At 36.2% G+C, this 23,294-nt stretch overlaps 1 long non-coding RNA gene across 1 annotated transcript in view; it reads left to right on the forward strand.

Annotated features, from left to right (window-relative positions):
- Nucleotides 1-308: 308 nt before the first annotated feature.
- Nucleotides 309-23,294, forward strand: part of LOC150099287 (uncharacterized) — a 30,964-nt gene continuing 7,978 nt past the window's right edge. The window contains exons 1-2 of the long non-coding RNA XR_016549335.1: nt 309-416; nt 15,229-15,337. This is a non-coding gene — a long non-coding RNA (uncharacterized LOC150099287). The remainder of the gene's footprint in view (nt 417-15,228; nt 15,338-23,294) is intronic.

Genomic DNA, 23,294 nt, shown 5'->3' on the forward strand with positions numbered 1-23,294 from the left:
AGCTGAGCAACACGTCCTCTACTCAAGACGACCAATTGGTCATAATTTTATAGCAAAGCTACGACTTTATTAAATAATTATTTTGTTATAATTATATACTACAATACTCTTTATTTTAAAAATAAAAATGTTAATATTGGAATGAATGTAACAAAAGAGAATAGTGTAAGTCGTATTATAATTTCCGTAATGCAATACAAGTCTACCGGTTTTTGCCCTTTCTCAGTTTATTGTAATAAATTTATTCTTCAATTTTACCTTAGCAGGTGGCGCAGTGTGATTTCTTGTTATCTGGTAATGGTGTTGTTTTTATTTCAAGTTTAGCGAAGCGCAAATCGTTGGAAAGGATATCTTATGGCCTAATTTCAGTTTCTACAATTTGTATTGGTGGTATGAATTCCAGTGGAACGTAAGGTGTAAGTATTTCGATATTAATATTTAGTGTATGTATTTAGTGAGAGTATTAGAGAGTATGTATTTAGTGAGAGTATTAGAGTGCAAAAACAGAGGGTGAAAGAATTAATAATTGTGGCGGGTACGAATGAATTGAAAGGTGATAAATTTTTTATGAGAGAGGACTTGAAAGTATTGTTAAAGGTAGCGAAAGAAATGAGTGACAGAGTTAGAATGGTCAGTCTGTTGCCGCGGTATGACAGAGAGGAGTTTAGAAGGAGGGCCATAATCGCAAATGATATGCGCAGGTTATGCAAACGGTGTGGTGTGGAATGAGTTTGATGGGCGAAAGGACTTATACAAGATGGATGGCCTGTATTTGAATGGACTTGGTGTGCGAAGACTGGAAAAAGTGTTGCTGAATGAAGTGAAAATGGATGTGCAGAACCAGGGAAACTAGAACTACCAAGGATGGGGGGGGGAGTGGATATGCAGACATCAGTGAGACAGTCGAGTGTAAAAATGTATATAATGTACCTGAGCCAGCACTAAGGACAAAAATGGGAATGGGACATTTAGAATAACGCATCAAGATAGGGGTGGAACAAAGGGATCACTGCATTTCATGTATACTAATGCCAGGAGTATTAGGAACAAGAAGGAAGAATTTTTGGCCTTGATTGGCTCTTCCTGGCTACAGGTTATTGGCATTAGTGAAACATGGCTGACGAAAGATGATATAGTTAGTGGAATAGAATGTGTAGGTTATAGTGTGTTTAGGAGGGACAGAGAGAATAAAATGGGGGGAGGGGTGTTATTGATGATAGCTGATGAACTGCAACCAAGGAAAATTGAAGTTGTATTGCAGGATAGTGAAAGGAGCTCATTTGAGACTATTTAGTGTGAGATTGAGACTGGCAGAATAAAATATACAGTTGGGTGCTGCTATAGACCAGGTGATGGAATAGATGGTGGAGATAGTATGCATAAAAAAATTGATGAAATGAGTGGAAGGAGGGTAATTATTATGGGGGATTTTAATTATGGTAACATTAATTGGAAGGAGGAGAAGACACGTGAGGAAGGAAATGGATTTTATTCAATTATTTAGGGATAACTATCTGAGACAGCATGTAATTGAAAATACTAGGGGTGTGAGAGTGCTTGACCTGGTAATAGCATCTCACAATTTGACTGTAATGAATATGACCATGTTGCCACCTATTGGTGAGAGTGATCATAAGGTCTTGACCTGGGAGGTGGCTAAAGGTGTGGAATTTTTGATTAAGACAGGGTATATGTGGAATTACCATGCTGCCAAGTATGACAAGTTTAGGAGATTGCTTGGATCAGTGCCATGGCATGTACAGCTGCAAGGGCTGGACATCAATAGAGCATGGGAAGTGGTCAAGGAGGTTATGGCTGATTGTATACCCAGGGTCCGAATAGTAAAACAAGTAGGGGTTAAATGGATGAATAACACCATTAAGCTTGAGCTGCAAAAAAAGAAACAACTGTGGAGGGAATTTAAAGAAAGGGGTGACCTGCAGGCACATGAACGGTATAAAGTGCAGGCCAGAAGGGTAACGAGTGTGGTAAAAATCACATTTCCTAGGAAATGTATGCTGTTATTACATTATGGAGGGAGGTCACTACCCAGACTGGTTTCAGCCTTTTTTGAGGCTTCATCAGTGAGTAGCTAGACCTAATACCAAAGTGTATAGCGAAAAGAACTTATATACTCTGCGAACGAGTTTTCCAAACAGGTGCAACCATTAAGTTACTTAAGTATAAAGAGCTAATAAGCTTCATTTCGGCAATGAAAACATTACTTAAATTAAGGGGCTACTCACTGATGAAGCCTCAAAAAAGGCTGAAACCGGTCTGGGTAGTGACCTCCCTCCATAATGTAATAACAGCATACATTTCCTAGGAAATGTGTTTTTACATTATGGAAAATACCTAAGAATAGCGATCTGAACTTCCTCCACCTTTGCAACGAGTCGTCCGGTATTGTACTACGTACTAGGGTCACTTGCATTGGCTAACGCTAGTGTCGCCGATACTTTATAGTTTACTATATTCGGCAAGAAACTCTGATTCCAATCTTTGAGTTTCTTATTCGGTTTTAAAACTATGTGGGATTTAATATCCCCTTAATTTAAGTAATGAGATAATCCGATTAACTGTTCTCTTCAGCGTGAGGGTTTATCACACCTTCTAATGGACTGGACGGTCAAATTGCACTTCTTATTCTGGTTCTTTAAACAGGTGGGCTGAATCATATCCAGATTTAGCTCGATGTCTATAGACGTCCTGGCCGTTTGGGAGGTTAAAGAAAATTATTTTTAAAACTAAACAAATACTAAAAACAACACCCAACAAGTTTCGTTAGTCGTCAGACTAACATTTTCATGGATAAAGAGAACTCAAAGTTTAAAGCACGAACTACTAGAAATTACGAAAATTAGTTCATTTGTTGGTATTGTGAACATCAAAACATTTCGTTTAAAAACCGAAGATTTCAAGAACGCAGTCACCCTTATATCAAGAATGTAACACACAAATTATCCAAACTTCTCTACAAATACAACATAAAAGTGACTTTCCTGCCACTTGAAAAAATATCAAGATCTCTTCATCCTCCAAAACCTCCACATCACCCAATGAAAAAACCAAGAGTTTATAATATTCATTGTTCCTGTGGCATCTGCTATGTGGGCTAGATGGGGAGATCAGGAGAAATACACATAAGCGAACATCAAAAGGACGTACAAAATAAGAGAGAACATAAATCGGGTTTGGCATTTCACACAACCTCTACTGGTCATGATGTACTCTGGGATAGAACAAGCATGTCCTATATAGATAAGAATCGTTTCACAAAAAAATTCAAAGAAGCAAATATGATTAAAATTCCTAAGCAATGCAACAAAAACCAAGGTTTGATTTTAAATCAAGTTTGGTCATTGTTTATTAAAAATTTACCAACTTCGGACAGAGTGAGCGTGAACCATAGAACGCGACAACAAATAGCATTGTCTCCAGCTAACACACCTTAACGGTTGTAAAGATCTGTTATTCGGATTTTTAATGAACCAACAAATGAACTAATTTTCGTAATTTCTAGTAGTTTCTGCTTTAAACTTTTAGTTCTTTTTACCACTGAAGATGTTAGTGTGATGACTAAGGAAACTTGTTTAGTTTAAAAAACAGTTTTCTTTAATAAACATGTGGTCATAAAACCAGAAAAATTATATTGTACAAAGCTGGGTATTATGAAAAGCTGAGAAGTTAGCTTTCAGCTGCACTATGGTATGCGAATGTGAAGGAGAGAGATCGTGCATGGTAGATTGTTAAAGAGTGTTTAAGGAAAGCAGTATCAGACTGTATTCCTGGAGTCAGCAGGAGAAATCAAGTAGCAATAAGATGGATGGAAGAATGGTATTATTCAGCTGGAAATGCGGATAAAGAAAAGGGTGTGAAGGAAGTATAAAGAAAAAGGTGATTAGCATACCCATTAGAAGTACAAGCAAAGAGGATGACCTTGTATGGTAAGGAAGTCCAAAGCTAATTATGAGAGGAAGCTACCTGATGAGTCCAAAAGAAATCCTGAGGAGTTCTTTTGGACTCATCAGGATTTCTTTTGGATTCCTCCTTTTGCTATGTGGCAAGCAAAAGGAGGAATAAGTATTGAATGATGACTTTTAAAAATGTTGATGGTAGGGAAGTAACAGAATGAAATCAGATAGTTGAGTTATTAGTGATCATTTTGCAAAAGTGTTCCATCTTGGTTGTAATATTGCAGTGTCAAATGTACTTATTGATGAAAGAGGTAGAGGCATTTAGTATATTACAGAACCTTAATGCTAATACTGCCATATGGTTAGATGGCATATTCGTCTGTATGTTATAACAGAGTGCAAGAGAATTAACACATCCTCAGACAAAGCTGTTTAATTTAAGCCTCAGTTCTAGTAACGTTCCAATAGAATGGGAAGAGGTGAAAATAATTTCATTGCATAATGGAGGCTCTAAGACAGAAGTAGCAACTTATAAGCCAATTTGTATATCAGGAGTGGTGCTTAAGGTTTTGGAGAAATGATAAAAATTAGAATTCAGGACTGGGTGCACAGAAAGATATTTTATGAGGCAACATGTTTTTGGGAAGGGTAGGTCTTGCCTTTTTTAACTGACTTTCTATAATAAAGTAACAGAGTTGGATAAAGGTAATCCTTATTTGTTTATACTGCTGGACTTTGCAAAGGCATTTGACAGGATTCCACATGGAATTCTGTTGCATAAATCAGAGCAAATGGGCATGAATCTGAAGCTGGTGATTTGGATTAGAGGGTGGCTGGTGGGTAGATATCAAAGAGTGGTTTATGGAGGAGCTGAATTCAGTACAAAGCAGGTGACTGGTATACCTCAGGGTTTGGTTCTTGGTCCTCTGTTTATTTTGTACATTAATGATATTGGAAATAATTTTAAAAGAAATATGCACTTGTTGATGCATAACTGGAAGAGCAATAGTCAATTCAAATGTTGTAGATATCTTTCAGGATGATTTAAATAGAGTGATGGTATGAACTAAGGTAAATGGCTGTCTGTGTAAGGTGATGCACTTCAGAAGGATGAGATCACATGCTGTGTACTATATTAATGGAACTTAACTGTAAGAAGTTGATGAGGCTGGGAACTTGGAGGGTTATTTGGACAGAGAACTTAAGCTTAGAGGCCATATTGCACAAATACTACATCAAATTACATGGTTGTTGAGGAACACATTAACAAGTAGGGATAGGGAAATTATTGTTCCACTTTATAAGGCTATACTAAGACCACATGTAGACTCTTGTGCACAGATCTGGTCACCTGGAGTTCTTGGTAATGAAAAAATGTTGGGGTGGATCCAGAAGCAAGTTACAAAGATTGTTGCTGAGAGTTTATTTTTCACTTGGTTAGACTATAATAAGTTTAGTTTAATCCTTTATCCAAGTGTGAGCAAACAAAGTTTGTGCCTGAAAGTATCTTCAGGACTGGGGTAAGGTAGTGCAACACCAGGCAACTCGTTGCCAAGGTGGGGAAAGCTCATCACTCCTATCTCAGTATCTCTCATAACGCAAAGCACATCTCCTTGCGGATATGTGTAATGCTATGCATTAAGGCAAGGGTTACTACCCATACCGGTTTCAACCTTTTTTGAGGTCTCGTCAGTGGGTGCCAGGCCCGACAGTGGAGATACAAAGGCAGAAGCAATGACAGGTCATCCTAACCTATAGGAGTTGCCAAAGGGTGTGCAACCTTGTTATTAAATTACTCCAGATTCAGAGAAAGATGTTGAGAGTTTATTTTTCACTTGGTTAGACTATAATAAGTTTAGTTTAATCCTTTATCCAAGTGTTAAGCAAACAAAGTTTGTGCCTGAAAGTATCTTCAGGACTGGGGTAAGGTAGTGCAACTCATTGCAAAGGTGGAGAAAGCTCTCATCACTCCTATCTCAGTATCTCCCTGGGCCTGGCTCCCACTGACGAGACCTCAATAAAGGTCGAAACCGGTATGGGTAGTGGCCCTTGCCTTAATGCATAGCATTACACATATCCGCAAGGAGATGTGCTTTGCATTATCGGAGATACTGAGATAGGAGTGATGAGAGCTTTCTCCACCTTTGCAACGAGTTGCCTGGTGTTGCACTACCTTACCCCAGTCCTGAAGATACTTTCAGGCACAAACTTTGTTTGCTCACACTTGGATAAAGGATTAAACTAAACTTATTATAGTCTAACCAAGTTGAAAAATAAACTCAACATCTTTCTCTGAATCCGGAATAATTTAATAACAAGGTTGCACACCCTTTGGCAGCTCCTATAGGTTAGGATGACCTGTCATTGCTTCTTCCTTTGTATCTCCACTGCTGGGCCTGGCTTCCACTGATGAGACCTCAATAAAGGTCGAAACCGGTATGGGTAGTGGCCCTTGCCTTAATAGCATTACACATATCCACAGGGAGATGTGCTTTGCATTATGGGAGATACTGAGATAGGAGTGATGAGAGCTTTCTCCACCTTTGCAACGAGTTGCCTGGTGTTGCACTACCTTACTCCAGTCCTGAAGATACTTTCAGGCGCAAACTTTGTTTGCTTACACTTGGATAAAGGATTAAACTAAACTTATTAAAGATTGTTGCTGGTCTGTGGAATGTTTCCTATGAGGAAAGATTGAAAGTCTGTGCTCCAAAAACTAGCTGATTGGCATATGATAGAAGAATTTAAGTTATTAAAGGAATTTTGTAGGATTGATGCTCACTTTTTTCTGAACAGTGCAGGAAGGGAGAGAATGAGAAGTCATCCCTGCAGATTGTATAACAGTGTTGTTAACAAGAGTGTTTTGGGGCCACATTTTTTTGCTTGTGGGGTGGTGAGTGTGTGGAATGCATTGCCAGAGATGGTTGTGAATGCTTTGTCTGTTAATGAACTTAAGAAGTATGATAGGTATTGTGTGAATAATGGTTAGTGTCTCAATGTGGAGTGAATTATTTGAAATAATCAGAAGAAACCAAATCCTTACCACTAACGAGATCAAAGCACAAATAAAATAAATAACATGTTGTTGGAAATTATATATATATATATATATGTGTGTGTGTGTGTGTGTGTGTGTGTGTGTAAATTTTGTAGAGCATATATACAAACATAGTTATTTAATTTACCATAACAATCAAAGAAATCATTTCTGCTTGAGAGTTGGTAGTATAAAAAAAAAGGCATTCATATTCAATTCATTGCAAAATAATTGTGATCCTGTCAGTTATATGCTCCTTGACTGCAGCTTTGTACATTTTTTGATGAGTCCTTGGAGGTTTCATGAAAAAAATATGGTATGATCATGTTTTGAATGCTGTACATAATATTCTTTTATGCTGCAATCATTTTAAACAAAATGAAAACTATTCTACATATTGAAGAAAAAGTTTTTATCAATAAATTTATTTAACATGTATTTGCATAATTTAAGTAAAGAATTTTAAGTTAATGACATATGAATTATATTAAATACGTGGTTTGTCATTTCTCTTGAAACTCTTGTCTACAGAACTTGCTCTTTATGCATTACATACTTCATTCTATCCATTAATGAAAATTGTTTTTTGTTTGGGCAAATTTCTTCAAAATACATAAAATCGTGCACTGACAAACAAGAATATCTAACAAAAACCATTGAGAGTGAAAACAGTGAATTTCAACAATGATGGGAATGTGTGTCTGTGATGTTTAAAGGAAAACTATGTTGTTATATAATTTTAAGAGACATTATACTTTTTTTTTACGTAAAACAAAGATTTCAGTTATACAGGAGAATGCAGGATCACTTTAGTAAAGAAACTGAGAAATCAGTTTAGAGAGTATTTTATATTTCTAACCAAAACGGAAATGTCATTTGTAATAATAACTATTATTTTAGGGATGGCAACCGAGACTAAGATGGGGAATAGAAAAAAAAACTATGTGGCATATGGTAGAGGTTGAAAACCAGAAAAGATGATTCAGGGCTGATCTTATTTTCTGTGCCATTAGATGAATCTAGTGATGTGTCTGATATTAGTCAAATGCATATATTTAATACAGTAGATGACTAATTGTTCTGAGGAGCCATTAAAATTGGCTTCATTACATGGACATATGGAAGAGAGAACATTAACAAAAATTTAAATCCACAATAACAGAATATGGTAGTTTCATCAAATGCACAGATTTGGTTGCCCGGTTTTCAAAAGGATGATGAGATGTTGCAAAGGGTCCAGAGATGATGGACTAAGTTGGTTTCTGGTCTTTGGAATGAAGAATATGAGGACAGATTGTGAGAATGCAAATTACAGAGCCTAATGGATAGTAGGAAGAGGAAAGTCATGATGACGACATGTAAGATTTTAACAGATAATTACCATGAATTAAAGATACCAATAAATTATATTTTTGGTTTAATCCTTTAAGTTTTAGCAAACAAAGTTTGTGCATGAAGTAACTTCATGACTGGACAACTCGTATATAGAGGCTAATGACCACATCATTTGCCTTAGTATCCCATAATGCAAAGCACATCTCCTTGCAGACGTGTATAATGCTATGCATTATGGGAAGGGTCACTACCCAGACTGGTTTTGCCCTTTGTTGAGGTCTCTTCAGTGGGAACCAGATCCAGAGGTGTCTGGCTCCCACTGAAGCAAGACAGAGGTGTTTGCACCTAAAGTATTTTCATACTTTAGGTGCAAACTTTGTTTGCTTACACTTAGATAAAGGATTAAACCAAGAATATGATTTCTTGGCATCTTTAATTTATAGTATAACCTAGTGGAAAAACTTCCAAGATCTATCTCTAATCCAGAGTATTTTAGGGCTCAGTGACATCTTTTGGCTACTCATATGGAAATAAGACTTCTGCAACTTTAACTTTGGTATCATTTCGAGTTTGGCTCCCACTGAATTTCGACCAGCTCAATTAAGGTCGAAACCTGTCTGGGTAGTGATCCTTCCCATAATGCATAGCATTATTCATGTCCATAAGGAACACTTTGGATTATGGGATACTAAGGCAAGAGATGTGAAGCCATCAGCTTCTATATACAAGTTACTTCAGTCCTGAAAATAGTTCAGATGCAAACTTTGTTTGCCTACACTTGGATAAAGGATTAAACTAAGAATATAATTTCTTGGCATCTGTAATTTATAGTATAGCCAAGTGGAAAAACTTGCAACAGGTAATTACCAGATTAGTGTGGATAAGATTTTTCATAGAATATCTGGACATGGGGGAGAATGAGAGGCCATCTCTGGAAGCTGTATAAGATGGGTATGAGCAAGAGGGTGAGGATTAGATATTTTGCATGGAGAGTGGTAGGTGATTGGAATGCACTGGCTGAGAGTGTGGTGAGTGCATTTGAGTTGAGGTACGATGAGCAATGAATGTCAGAGTGGGACATCTCACGATGAGTCTTGACTCCATGGAGATCTGTTAATAATAATAATAATACACCACCATTTTTAACTGATGGAATTAACTATTTGTCTCCTATCCTTCTCATCGGTCCCTTAGGATGGGTTGAGCCCCTCTCTCTGATAAAGGGCTAATGATGAATTAATACAGCCAGTTTGTCACGCCTCTACTGCATCCTCTAAGGACAATATTCATGACTGTAATCTGTGTGTGTTCATAGGGCCTTGTTGCCTGTTCTGGGGGACAAAAAACCAGAGTTTCCAGGTGAAAAAAAACCCTACCTCTGTATGAGACCGGCTAACTTGCCTTTCGTTGAAAGAGACCAGATAAAGGTTCCTCGTGTCATTAATGATAATCGAACCCAGGTCTTTCCAATTAAAAGGCTTCATCTGTATTGATTGAGCTGTGGAGGCTCTGTATGACTGGGGAAAATATTGGACTTGCTGGTTTGCTAAAAAGAGATGGATTCAAATCCCAAATGATATGGTGTATTATATACCAACAAGCATTGTATCTCTCATTGCTGGGACTATTTAATATAATGGAATAAAGTTACTAGCAATAATATATTTAACTAGGAGAAGAAACTTTGCTCTTATATGTATAGAAAATTCAAAGCATTTGTAGATGAACTCAATCCCAAAGATGGTGAACCAGCAAACAGTCTGGTTCATTAGTTGAGTTCTGGAAAATGTTAAGGAATATTTTTCAAACTTCAGAAAGCAGTTTCATATTTTCATTAGAAATATGATGCTAATCTAACTAAAAGGCTCAGTGATATTGCCTTCTCTATATCTCTTTCTTTTCTCAGTGAATATTACATAGCAATTGAATGCATTAAATATTGCAGTGCAAAGGAAAAGATCCAAATAATTATTATTCCCAGTCATATAGATAGTTATCATAACAGCTATTGTCAAAATCAAATCTAGAAAGAAACATTTTAACTTACTTTCAATCCTGCAAAGAGCTTTTTTGATGAAATAACAATACTGGATTAATCTATAGATTTTAAAGTATTTTTCCTTACCTCAATGCTGTTAAGAAATTTGATCACAAGAATAAACAGTCTGATAAAATCAAACAAAACATACATCTGTTCAGTGATCGAAAGATGGAACAGAATTGTTAAGCTCTTTTCCTCTGAGAAATACCCAAACACAAGAGACTTTGCATTAAAAATTATTTCAGTGTTTGGAAGTACTTATATATGCAACAGCACATTATCTGACATAGTCACATGTATAGTATGACTGACTCTGCTTTTGAACAGTTATTCAGTTTTCAACAAGTTAGTGAGTTTAAACACCCATAGCTCAGTCAATATTTTATTTTTAAATTTTAATTGTTGTAATATTAAGAAAAAGACCTTAAACACTTAATAAATTAAGCAGGACATCTATATATTTACATCATTAGATACATAAAAAAAAATAATTGTGGCCACCCATCTGTTTCAAACTCCTTGGTCCATGGCTGTAAATATTGGGCAGCACTGAGTTAACTCATACATTAAAAAAAAAAAAAAAGGATATTAATCAACACATTCAAATAATACGTGCAGATCTGACTACCATGTCAACTGAAGATTATTCTGTCATAAAAACAAGCATATTCTCCAAAAATATCTGAATTACTTACATCCAAATATCTTTCATTCTATTTACCAATGATGAGAAAAATGAAAAAGTGAAATTTTAACTCTCAGATTGTTTACACATCTAACCAATGAAAATCAGATTTACTTTTATTATAAATAGATGCTACTTTAAAAATAAAAAATAAAAATAAAAATAAAAATTGATATTCAGCACAAGCTAAGCATCACCATCATAATGCTAGTTTTGGATATCCATCATATCGATCTATTCTGGTCTCGTTATCTATCTAATCTCTTTTGAGTTCTACCGTGTCTTCTCTTTCCATTTGGTTTATATTTGTAGTTGATGGAGGCAGAGAGTTGTCGATTTACTTTATTATAAATAAATGCTACTTTTAAAAAAATAAAAGTTGATATGCAGCACCAGCTTAGCATCACCATCATAATGCTAGTTTGGGATATCCATCATATCGATCTATTCTGGTCTTGTTGTCTATCTAATCTCTTTTGAGTTCTACCCAGTTGGTTTATATTTGTAGTTGATGGAGGCAGAGAGTTGTGGAATGGGTGCCCTCCCTCAATGAGTCTTTGGACTCCTTGGAGGTGTCATGTAATAATATTTTATTAATTGTTTAGTATATTGGGTGTTAGTCATTTGGTTTACATGCAACATCCAATTTTGTTTGTAATTCAAGAAATTAATATGACCTGGGTTGTATGTTGGCCGAAGGATTTTAATAATTGATACTAAGTAAAGAACACTAACAAGTTTTGCCAACTTAGTGTCTAGCTTCGTCAGGGTGTATAAAAGAGATACAAAACAACTTAAACTGTTCGTGAAGGAATGAACCGAATACAATTTTTTTTTTTTTTACAAATACAGACGAACATGTACATCAAACACATGGAGCATGTATGATATCAACTGTTATGCAGGAACGTTTAATTAGCAGCGAAATTTAACTCTGGCATGCTTAATGATCTTATGAGGGTCTTCCAAATATCAACTAGAATTTGGTTTCTTAATCCTTGATTTCTATTTAGGTTGCATTTAGAACGGATGACTGCTATAGCTTCTATTATGTTTTGGAGCAGAAATCCTCCTCTAAATAGAGCATGGAGCTTTTGTCCCATTTGATGGTATGGTTTGTCCTCGCGAAATGAAGGGCTAACCCAGAGTTGTCTTTTCTGTTGTAGTTTACATCTCTGGCATGTTCTCTTTTTATTTCCAAACTTCTTGAGGTCTGACCAATGTAATTAATCCACATGAACAGGGAATGTTGTAGACACCGGCTTATTTGAAGAAGGCATAACTGTCTTTCGGATATCTTAAAAAGTGGCGGATAGTCTTTAAAGGTTTAAAAGTCACTCGTATTTCATGTGGCTTCAGTGTAGCAATCTTTTTAGAAACTGTCCCATCATAAGGAATGACTGGTGAATTTGTAACGTGTTTCCTCAGATTGTTGTTGTGGGGTGGGGTTGCAGAAAAGAATCTTATTGATCAGTTTTTTTTTTTTTTTTTGATAACTATTCTCTATCAGGGTTTTTGATATATGGGATAATTCATCTTTGAGATCTTTTTCTTCTGTTGTGAAGCGAGTGGTACTATTTTTGAGCATGTGTACAATGCTCAGTTTTTGAGAAATGTGGTGCGAAGATGTGAAGTGCAAATATCGACCTGTGTTGGTTGGTTTGCGATAGACTGTAAGGGCTGATATGTCCATCCATTTGTTTCTTAATTAAGGTATCCAGGAATGGCAACTGTTTGTCCTTCTCAAGTTCCAAGGTGAAGTTTATTTTGTGATGGAAGGCGTTACCTTGGTTAGAAAATCAAAGATCATTTTCTGTGTTTTTCCATACAATAAAGATATCATCCATGTTCCTCCACCACACTGGATTTAGGGTCTAATTGAGACAGAATGTCTTTTCCAATTTCTCCACAAAAAGATCTGCACAAGGAAGAAAAGAAGACTGCCCATTGCGAGGCCTGTTAATTGTTTGTAAATCTTTTCCATTCCATAAGAAAAAATTAGATTTTTGGCAATGATGGAAAAGAGAAGCAATATCTTGAGGGAAAAGGTTGCTCAAAATGCTGATTACTTTTTCTACTGGAACATTAGTAAATAAGGATATTACACTCTCAGGCTTGCAAGAATGTCTGTTTCGGAGATTGAGATGTTCTTCAATTTATCAATGGAGTGTTGTGAATTTTTTATGTAGGTATCTGAATTATGGATGCCTTTAGGAGACGCTAGGTGTTTTGATAATAAGTATGTGTAAGAATTAATTCCATCCAGTATAGGTCATAGAGGTATTCCATTTTTGTACACTTTGGGAAAGCCTTATAGTCGCGGCGTTAGTGGATGTAACGACTTTAATCTTCTTTTTAGGTCCATTGGCCAGCTGTCCATATTACATAAGTTGTGTGCTTCATTGTGATTTTTTCTTGTGGGGTCTGAATCTAGTGCACGATAGGTAGTTGTGTCAGAGTAAGTCCGTGATCTTTTACATATAATCTCTGGTGTTTAAGAGATTATATATAAATCTCTGTAGAGTTACCTTTATCTGCTTTTTCCCTATTTTTCTTCCAAACTAAACATAGCTCTTCTTTCTAAAGGCATGCATGATATTTTGGTTTGGAGCTCTTGAAGATGAGAGAATAATGGTTCTTTTCAGTCTGAAATCATTGCTGTGAATTCTGGTATGGCGAAACTGCCTTTTCTATGTTACATATGATGTCCTCGTTAGGAATGTGGTCGGGCAATAGCAAATTTGACTTTTAACCTTTAAAGACTCCACCACTTTTTAAGATCTCTGAAAGACAGTTATGCCTTCTTCAAATATGCCGGTGTCTACAACATCCTCTGTTCATGTGGATTAAATTACATTGGTCAGACCTCAAGAAGTCCGGAAATAAGAAAAGAGAACATCAGAGATGTAAACAACAACAACAGAGAAGACAACTCTGGGTTAGCCCTTCATTTCTCGAGGCCAAACCACACCATGTAATGGGACAAAAGTTCCATGTCCTGTTTCGAAGATTTCCGCTCCCAAAACATAAAGAAGCTATAACAGTCATCCATTCTAAACACAACCTCAATAGAAATCAAGGATTAATTCTAGCTGATATTTGGAAGACTCATATGATCGTTAAGCATGCCAGAGTTAAATTTCACTGCTAATTACAGAACGTTCCTGTATAACAACAGTTGATATCATACATGTTCCATGCGTTTTGATATATGCGTTCTTCTGTATTTGTAAAAAATTACAATTGTATTCGGTTCATTCCTTCACGTAAAGTTTAAGTTGTTTTGTATTTCTTTTATACACCCTGACAACTGAAGCCAGACTACTAAGTTGTCGAAACTTGGTGTTTTTTTTTTTACTTAGTATCAATTATTAAAATCCTTCGGCCAATATACAACCCAATAAAATAGGGAAATTTTCATCTTACAGAGAAGACAACTCTGGGTTAGCTAGTTCATTCTCCGGAAGAAGAGAATGAACAACTCGCAGGTCATGATGTCTTAAGCACCAGAAATTATATGAAAAAGATCATGGACTTACACTCTGACACATCTAACTATTGTGCAATAGATTCAGATCCCACAGGAAAAAATCACAATGAAGCACACAACTTGTTACATAATATGGACAGGCCTAAAACGAAGATTAAAGTTTTTACATCCACTAATGCCTCAACTATATGTCTCTAGTAGTAGTCCTGTCACTATCAACAAAATCGAGATAAGATAAGGATTCGTGATGTCGTGAATGTGGAATCTTTGGAATTTTGCTGGGGGTACTCATCTGTCTGTGACATCACGTTGTGTCTTTTGGTTCGTGTATGGAATTGCAGGTGATGGTTTCAGTTATATTTAATTAACCAAGAATTCTGTTTTTTAACTCTTTCAGGTAATTCCTCCCACCTAGATGGTGATTTTGTCATGACATGTCTTACAATAATTCTATCAGAAATACAAATTTTCTTTTGAGTCAATATCAAAGAAATTGAGCATCAATAACACTACTGATATCTGAAATTTCCTATTTTCCCTCCTCTAGACGTGTCGTTTTCTTTTTCTTCATCCTTACGTTACTTCTTTTGCCAACACAAATAAATAGTTATTTATTATTATTATTATTATTTCACTGAATATTAACTCTGGTAGTATACTTTATGTTAACTTTTTTACAAAGTTCCAAACATTTAGAAATTTACACTAGCGTTATCTTTATAGTGTAAAAACAGTTACGGAGATTAGGAACATTCTTATTTTCAACTAGTTTGGAATATCTATTTGCGTTCAGCAGTTTGTTAGTTCCAAGATGAGCCATTCAGGAGAGAAAGTAAGTATGATATTTGTAATTTCAACTGACCACTGTTCGTATGATTTTGTAACTGCAATTCTAATAATAAAGTTTTCATAAGCTTAATCATTAGAGTAGATTAGCGACTTTTACATAGGGTATATTAGAGAGTTTTAATGTCTGTTAGTTATATATATATATATGTATATTTCAAAATGTTTTGTATTGTTAACTTGAAGTGTCCATAAGTCATATTTTTGCTTGTTATGGTGATTGGGGAAAGGGGTGGGAATAGTAAAATTGTGTTTAACGGATCAATGTTTAATAAGTAACATGGATTGTGTAGTGTAGAATATTGCAAAAAAAAACACCTTGTGATGAGTAACATTTATTTTCTAAAAGAGATCTCCAAAATCTAGAATGTAATTTTTTTTTTTTTTTTAATTAGTGATCATCTGGAATTCGTTATGTTGCTGATGGGATTGTCTACAATCAAGCTCTCCTAATTGTAGAAGTAGATTTCAGAGAAACAGTGGAAGAAGAGAATGAACAACTCGCAGGCCATGATGTAGTAATCGTGTTACTGACGCTGGTGTGACAGGAGGGAGCAGGGACCCTCCACAAAATTTACATCCACATTCTGGATGTGAAACTATTGTCTCTTCTAGTACTGATACCTCACTCTACTGGCATTTTTATACAGTTTCGGTGGGTCAGTCACGATTCTTTCAAATATGAAACTCGTCGAATGGAGTACCAAATAAGATTTCGCGACCTCGAACTCCTCCCACCGATGTCATTTTTCAAGATGTTTCAAGATTTGCTTAATGAGATCATCCATGGTTTATCAACTTGGGAAATTTTTCTCACGTTCGGTTGGGTGTCAGGTGCCTGCAGTTTAGAGAGCAACATAAATTTACCATTTATGTTACTCTGAATTAGCCATCCAAAGGATAATTGATGCCTTCTATGGTGTCGTCCAATCAAATTGTGACTTCCTATTGCTAAATGATCTTACAATAGATGTTCTTAACAATATTAGTAACCAAGGTTGTAGAAGAACCACTGTGAAACGAAGAATGCTGCTTAGCCTGGATGAATTTCTGAAAATCAAAAGAGCTGTTGTGGAAATTAACAACAAAGACAATCTTTGCATGTCCCGAGAGCACTTGTATTGGGTGTTTCTTCACACAGTGATGACCCAGAAACATACAGGCAAGTGCAGTTGGATTGTAAAAAGATACAGACAAAGTGGGCTTTAACTCTGCACAAAATTGAGGGTTCAGTTCACTGCATGCAGTGTTCAAGAAGTGGCTCTATTTCAGAGGCATTTGATTCTGGAATGTCAAATCGTAATTTTTTCGGCAGATACGATTTTTCTGTGGTGTTTCGGGGACCAAATGCAAATAAACAGATCTATCTTTTATATCACAATCACCATTATGACTGCATTGTGTCCCAGCTCTGTTTGGGGGGTGTCTATTATTGTCCCAGTTGGTTTCAAACATTCCAAAAAACAATCGAATTGCAAATGCATAGATGTTTAAATGTTTGTATCTACTGTTGCACAAACCCCAGTCATAGTGTGCAGGACCTTCTTTCGTGCCAGTCGTGCAATAGATTTTTCTATAGCAACGAATGTTTGAATTTTCACCTAAAATATAATGTTTGGCTACCACTTTCTCTACAGATGAAAACCATGTCTGTCCACCTGAAAATTACTGTTACACTGCAAGATTGAACACCCTCAACAATGTTATGTGCTCAAACCGGTGGTCACATAAGCAAGTTTCTATGATCTATTTTGACACAGAAACTATTGCTGAGAATCATGTTCCAGTATTGTGTGTAGCTAATTTTGGTAGTGACGAACGAGAGTTCTGTGGTGAAAACTGTGTGGGTCAGTTTCTAGACGAATTGTTTTCTGTCAAGAATATCATGAAACGGAGTCAAGATGGTAGGATCCTTCGGACTATCAAACCAAAATACGGAAATGTCTGTTTGATTGCACACAATTTTCATGGTTTTGAAGGGTATTTTATTTTGGAATATCTTTATGCAAAAAATTTCCACCCCTGTCTAGTGTTTGATGGATTGAAGATACTTGCTATCTATTACGACCAGTTAAACATCATATTTCTTGACAGTGTTTCATACCTCAGTGTACCTCTAAGGAAACTATCAGCCATGTTCGATCTGCCAGAACTTCGTAAGGGTTTCTTTCCTCATAAGTTCCATACATTCGATTCACTGGATTATCATGAAGCCATCCCCAAAAAATCATTTCCAAGCCGGAATTTATGAACAAAGAAACTCGTACAGAGTTTGAGAATTGGTACGAAAATCGGTTAGACACTGAATAATGTTTGAAAGTGGAACTGTTGGCTTATACGAAGGCCAGTGTGCATGTTTTTCATGACAGCTGCAACACTTTTCGCACTCTTCATACAGCTTACACAGATTGACCTGTTTCTTCATGACATAACAATTGCAATAGTATATTTGAGAGTATTTCTCCAGTACTTTTAAAACCTAACAGCTTGGCCATACTTCCTGCTCAGGGTTACAGGGGAGCAAACGTGCAAAGGCAAAAGGCTTTGGCGTGGCTCAAATGGCTAAAACAACATATCCATACAACATGCATGTTCTGTGGTGGGTCAAGTTCTCATCGGGCCTTATTTTGTCGATGGGAAAAGTGGAAACGTTATATATGAGTTCTACGATTGTTTCCACCATGGTTATCAAAAATGCTACAGACCAAATACTTTCCAACCATGCAGACACAGATATGATTACCCTTTTTGAGGAAACAAAGGATTGCGATAGCTATTTTTGTAGCAAAGGATTTAAGGTAATTTCAATTTGGAAATGCCAACTAAATACGAAATTTCGGAAAACATAGCCATGAAAACTTTATTGCTGCTCTAGAATTCCAGATCCCATTTTGCCTTGTAGTGTTCTGCATGGTGGCAGAATTGACTGCTGCCAAATGTATCACAAAACTCAATCAGAAGGGAAGCTATTTGGACTTCAGGAGCCCCTTTATCCATGGGTAATGAAATACAAAGTATTTCCTGTGGGATACCCTGAAGTTATTCTCGAAAATTTTGACTGTAGTCCTGGGGTTTACTTGGGTATTTGCCATGCAAAAGTAGAAGCACCTGACGAACTCTTATTACCGGTTTTGCCCATCACTGTGAACGAAAATTTAATATTACCCTTGTGTGGAATGTGTGCTTCTGAAATGGCCCCAACTTGATCTCGTTATGACCGATTGTTTGCAGGCATTTGGTGCACTCCAGAATTAGATCTTGCCCATGCTTGTGGTTATAAAGTTTTAGAATTTTACGAGGTGTGGCATTTTTCTAAAAAAATTTGAAGGTGAAGAAAACTTCTTTGCTCATTATATTGATACATTTCTGAAGCTGAAACTGGAGTCATCTAGATGGCCTGAGGGTAAAAACCAACAAGCTTATCTGGATGAGTTTTTACTAAGGGAAGGTATTATGTTAGATAGTGAACACATTAGTAAAAACCCTGGTAAGCTTTCACTTGCTAAGCTTGTTTGAATTCCCTATGGGGAAGGCTTTGCATGAGAATGTTAAATCAAACCCAAACGGTTTTCCTCTTATGAAGACAGAACTATTCCTAGATAACAGTAAAGTTATCCAAGATGCCAAATGGCTGCCTACTCTCCTATTGAAGGCACTGAGCCTGAATATAGGAAAGGATATGTTGTCATCTCTTCATTTGCAGCTGCCTACAGTGGGATAAAGTTATATGAGGTCATGGAACCTTTGCAAAGGCAGCTTTTGTATGCTGATACGGATTCTGTCATTTTCACTGAAAAACTGTGCGATTATTCACTGTCCACGGTGATGGAATTGTAGAGTTTGTACGACAGGTCCTGAATCTTATTCCTACAGAATGTGGTGGGGGGGGGGTTGCGACCAAATGCAGGTATTACTCTAAATTCTCGCGTGGCCACAGATATTAATCTGGAATCTATGATAGCAGCGGTGAGCCACGAGGAGTTTGCCGGCACAGTGTGCAAGTGTGTGATGCACACAGGCGCCAGGATAGTAAAGGCAAGGAGGAAATACTTTAAAAAAATATTATTCATTAATTATATCAATAAATTACATTTTTGTTTAAATTTTTAATTATATTTTGTAGATTTGTCTTTAACAAATTATTTATAATCACTTATTTATTATTCCTTAAGAGCTTATTTTATTCTGATCCTAGTTCTAACAAGTAGTTTAGCGTAAACAAGTAAAAACTTGAACTTGTGTGAGTTTACTGTTTACAGGATGACACGTTTGGATTTTTTTAATCTGGTTCAAACTCGCATTCGCTCTAAACATATATAAGAAAAACTAAAATATAGTTAAATTTTTTACCAAAAAATATTTAATATTTTTTTTATAAAACTAAGTTTATCTGTTAATTTACGTAAAACTGTAAGGTGCAATTTGCAAATGATTTTCTTGTCAAATAACATCAATTACTTTATTTTTGTTGTTTTTGTACCCTTCTTACATGTTTATTGTTTTTTATACATTTTTTTGTAATTTCTGTTTTTTGTTCAATAAACTTATAATTAATATATTTTGTATTTCATTTTTACTCACTGATACGTTTTTATAAAGTGATTTTTTATTGGGCAGAGGGGTATAGGGGTGCCAACTAATGTTTTGCACACAGGTGCCAGACACTACTGATGCACTAGTGTGAGCCACAAGGAGCCACATTTTCTTGTCTCTATGGACAGAAAATGGCACAGATTCCTGTTCCATTTTCTGTCCATAGAGACAAGTGAAGCTGTCAACTCAAAACAACCTCTGTAACAAAAAGATTTGGCTACACTTTTGCGAAGCACATTGTGTCAACACACATGCACTTTTCCCTATGAGCAGTGGTGAGCTATAAGGGGCTTGCTCGACCCCTTTGTTAAATTTTTCTCAAATTTGCGAGTCCCTTGTTCTTGTTTAATAATCTTGTAGAACTAAAATACCACTGGAATGTATACATGCTACTTTAAATTCATATGGAATTCTGTTGAATTCTATTAAATCTTTGATATGCATGATGATGATGAAATTCATATGGATTTTCTGATAACTATTAAAAAATCATCTCGTTGCATTTTGTTCTGATGGAGCTAGTGTAATTTTAGGAAACAAATTGGGTTGCAATCAAACTTCTACAAAATTTTCCCAACGTTATTTGGCATTGTGCTCATCGTTTACAATTAGCATTAGACATTTGATACAAAACATTAAAGAAATAAATAATTTTGAAATATTTATGGATAAATTTTATGCTTTTTATCATCAATCACCAAAAACTCAACGAGAATTAAATGCAATTGCAAAAGACCTTGGTATCGAAATTTTAAGGATCGGCCATGTGTTTGGACCATGATGGGCAGCTTGCAGTTTACGAATGGCTCTTGCTTTGTGAAGAAATTACCCAGCTTTATGCCAGCATTTTGCACCGAATGATAAATATGAAGGCTTTTTAAATAGACTTCTCAATTTGGAATTTTTAAAAGATTTTGCATTAATTATTGATATTCCTGCAGGAATTATCATATCTGTCCAAAGCTCTACAAAGTCGCAATATAAGTTGTATAGTTTCTTGGAAAATTCCCATGCTACTCCTCTTAAACACTTATTATAATTAAGGCTATTATAGCCTGTTTTTGTTTAGGAGTGTCCCTTATTTTAAATACATTGGCTATAATTACTCAAAAAAGGGTGTATATATTTTAGGGCATTATGGGTGAGTATAGAAGGCAATTATAGCAGAATAAAAGAGGTGGAAATGTACGTATCTTGTTTTGATACTAGGATATCTTCCAATATCATGATCCTGCTAAAGGTTGTTTATAATGAGGGGGGGACAGGAGGAAGGGAGCGTGTGTGTGTGTGGGGAGTTGACGTGGAAAAAATAAATTTGGGAAACCCAGGTTTTGTATTAATAATATATGTTCTGTTTAAGGGTGCTTTTTTTTGGGTGGGGGAGAGAAGGGGAAGGATTTACTTATGGGGAAACTGAGGCAGGGGAGAGTGTTAACGGGGTGCGGACCATTTCGGTCGACTAACCATCATCGTAACATTTTTGGAATGAGTGTAGGGCTATGTCAGGACTGCAAGTTGAATCTGCCAAATAAGGGCATTTGTTGTCGCTAAATGGCTGGAGGTGTGGCTTCATTTGTAAGTTCTGGATTGTCCAACATTTAGAAATTGGGTAGGGGCGGTGGACGTTGATTGAATTTTCATTGCATTTTATGGCAATAGTTTTGGATATTCTAAGCATTGTTTCGTTGTCTTGTTTGTCTATGATTATGGCCTCATCGATTTGGGGGATATGTTTCAGTTCAAGGCCTTGAGCTACAATTTCTGTCTTCCCTGTACTCAGTGTTTTATTTTTCTTTTTGATGTTGCTATGTTTTTTTGTGTTCAGATATTCCGGAATGGGAATATTGCAATCCCAGAAGTGCTTGTAGTCTAGTTCATAAAGATCTTAGGCTTTGTATGTGTTTTGGATGTATGGCAATTTGATAACCACATGTATTGGGAAGTCTGTTTTGGTTGTATTATTGTTATGATGGGAATTTGGCGTACTATTCACGTAACTTATTAGATGTGTGGGATAGTTCCGATTTTTGAAAACCTGTGTTAAATACTTTAATTCGTGTTAAGATAATTACTGTTGGTTGAGAATTTGTAAGCATTGATAAATTGTATTAGGGTGACTGATTGTTTTAACGGAATATGGGTGGCGTGAATTGAAATGGAGGTAGTTTCCGATATATGTGGGTTTGTGGAATATCTTCATAGCTATTTTGTTATTGGTTCTGATTAATGTCAGGTTTACGAAATTGATGGATTTGTTCTGTTCTGGTTCTATGGTGAATTGTAGTCTGTTGCTATAATCTTTGAGGGATGTTTGTAAGGTGGTGATGTGCGAGGGTTTACCAATGCATAGAATATTGTCTACGTATCTGCCATAAAAGGTGATGTCGCGGGGGGGGGAGTAGAAGTGATTCTGTGTGTGCCAGGAATAATTCTGCTAGTTGTCCACTGATGTTTTGGCCCATTGGGAGACCGAAAATTTGAATATGTAAGGAGTTGTTCAACTTAAAGAAGTTGGTGGATATTGTGAGTTTGCAACTTCATTATACACCAACATCCAATGTTGGTGTATAAAACACCAACATCCAATGTTGGTGTATAATGAAGTTGCATCTAGTGAGGTGAGGATGTCATCTTGGGATGGAGTAATGTTATTTATTTTCAGGAATAGGTCGTCTGTATTTTTGATCATACAGATAGATGTTAGTAGTGGTTTGATGAGTTTGGCAACAAATTTTGATAAAGGAGCTGTGGTGGTGTTCTTGTAGGAGCTATGGGTCGTATCAGATCGCCGTCTGTGGATGTTGATGTTCCCGAACATATAGGGTGTGTGTGTGGGGGGGGGGGTTGTGTGTCTCATTGTGGCTTTATCTATTTTGTTTTGACTTTTTAAGGTGTGTAGGGTGTTGATTTGTTTTATGAGGTCGGGGGTAGGATCATTGTGGATTTTTTGGTAGGTCTTTTGGGTCGTTTAAGACGGCCGTTATTTTGTTGTGGTAATCAGTTTTGTTGATGATGACTATAGTATCTCCTTTATCAGCTTTTGTGATCATGTTATCTGGGTTCTTTCTTAAAGATAATAGGACTCTTTGTAAGTTGGGAGTAATGTTGGGTTTCACTATTATTTTGCTATTTATAATGTTTATTTTTTGGAATATTGTATCTCTGTTTGGGTCATTTTCAAGTTTCGCTTGGACTTCAATAATGATGTCCTTTTTCGGTACATATTTAGGGGATATAGCGAAGTTAAGTCCTTCGTTTAGGATGGTGATTTCGTTGGGTGTGAGTATGTGGTGCGACGACAGATTTTTGATGGAGTTTTCATGTGTGGGTCGTGAGGTGATGGTGTCTGA

The sequence above is a fragment of the Typopeltis vanoorti genome, chromosome 14 (genome assembly GCF_054136105.1).
Source record: "Typopeltis vanoorti isolate ZY-2024b chromosome 14, IOZ_Tvanoo_1.0, whole genome shotgun sequence".
NCBI lineage: Eukaryota > Metazoa > Arthropoda > Arachnida > Uropygi > Thelyphonidae > Typopeltis > Typopeltis vanoorti.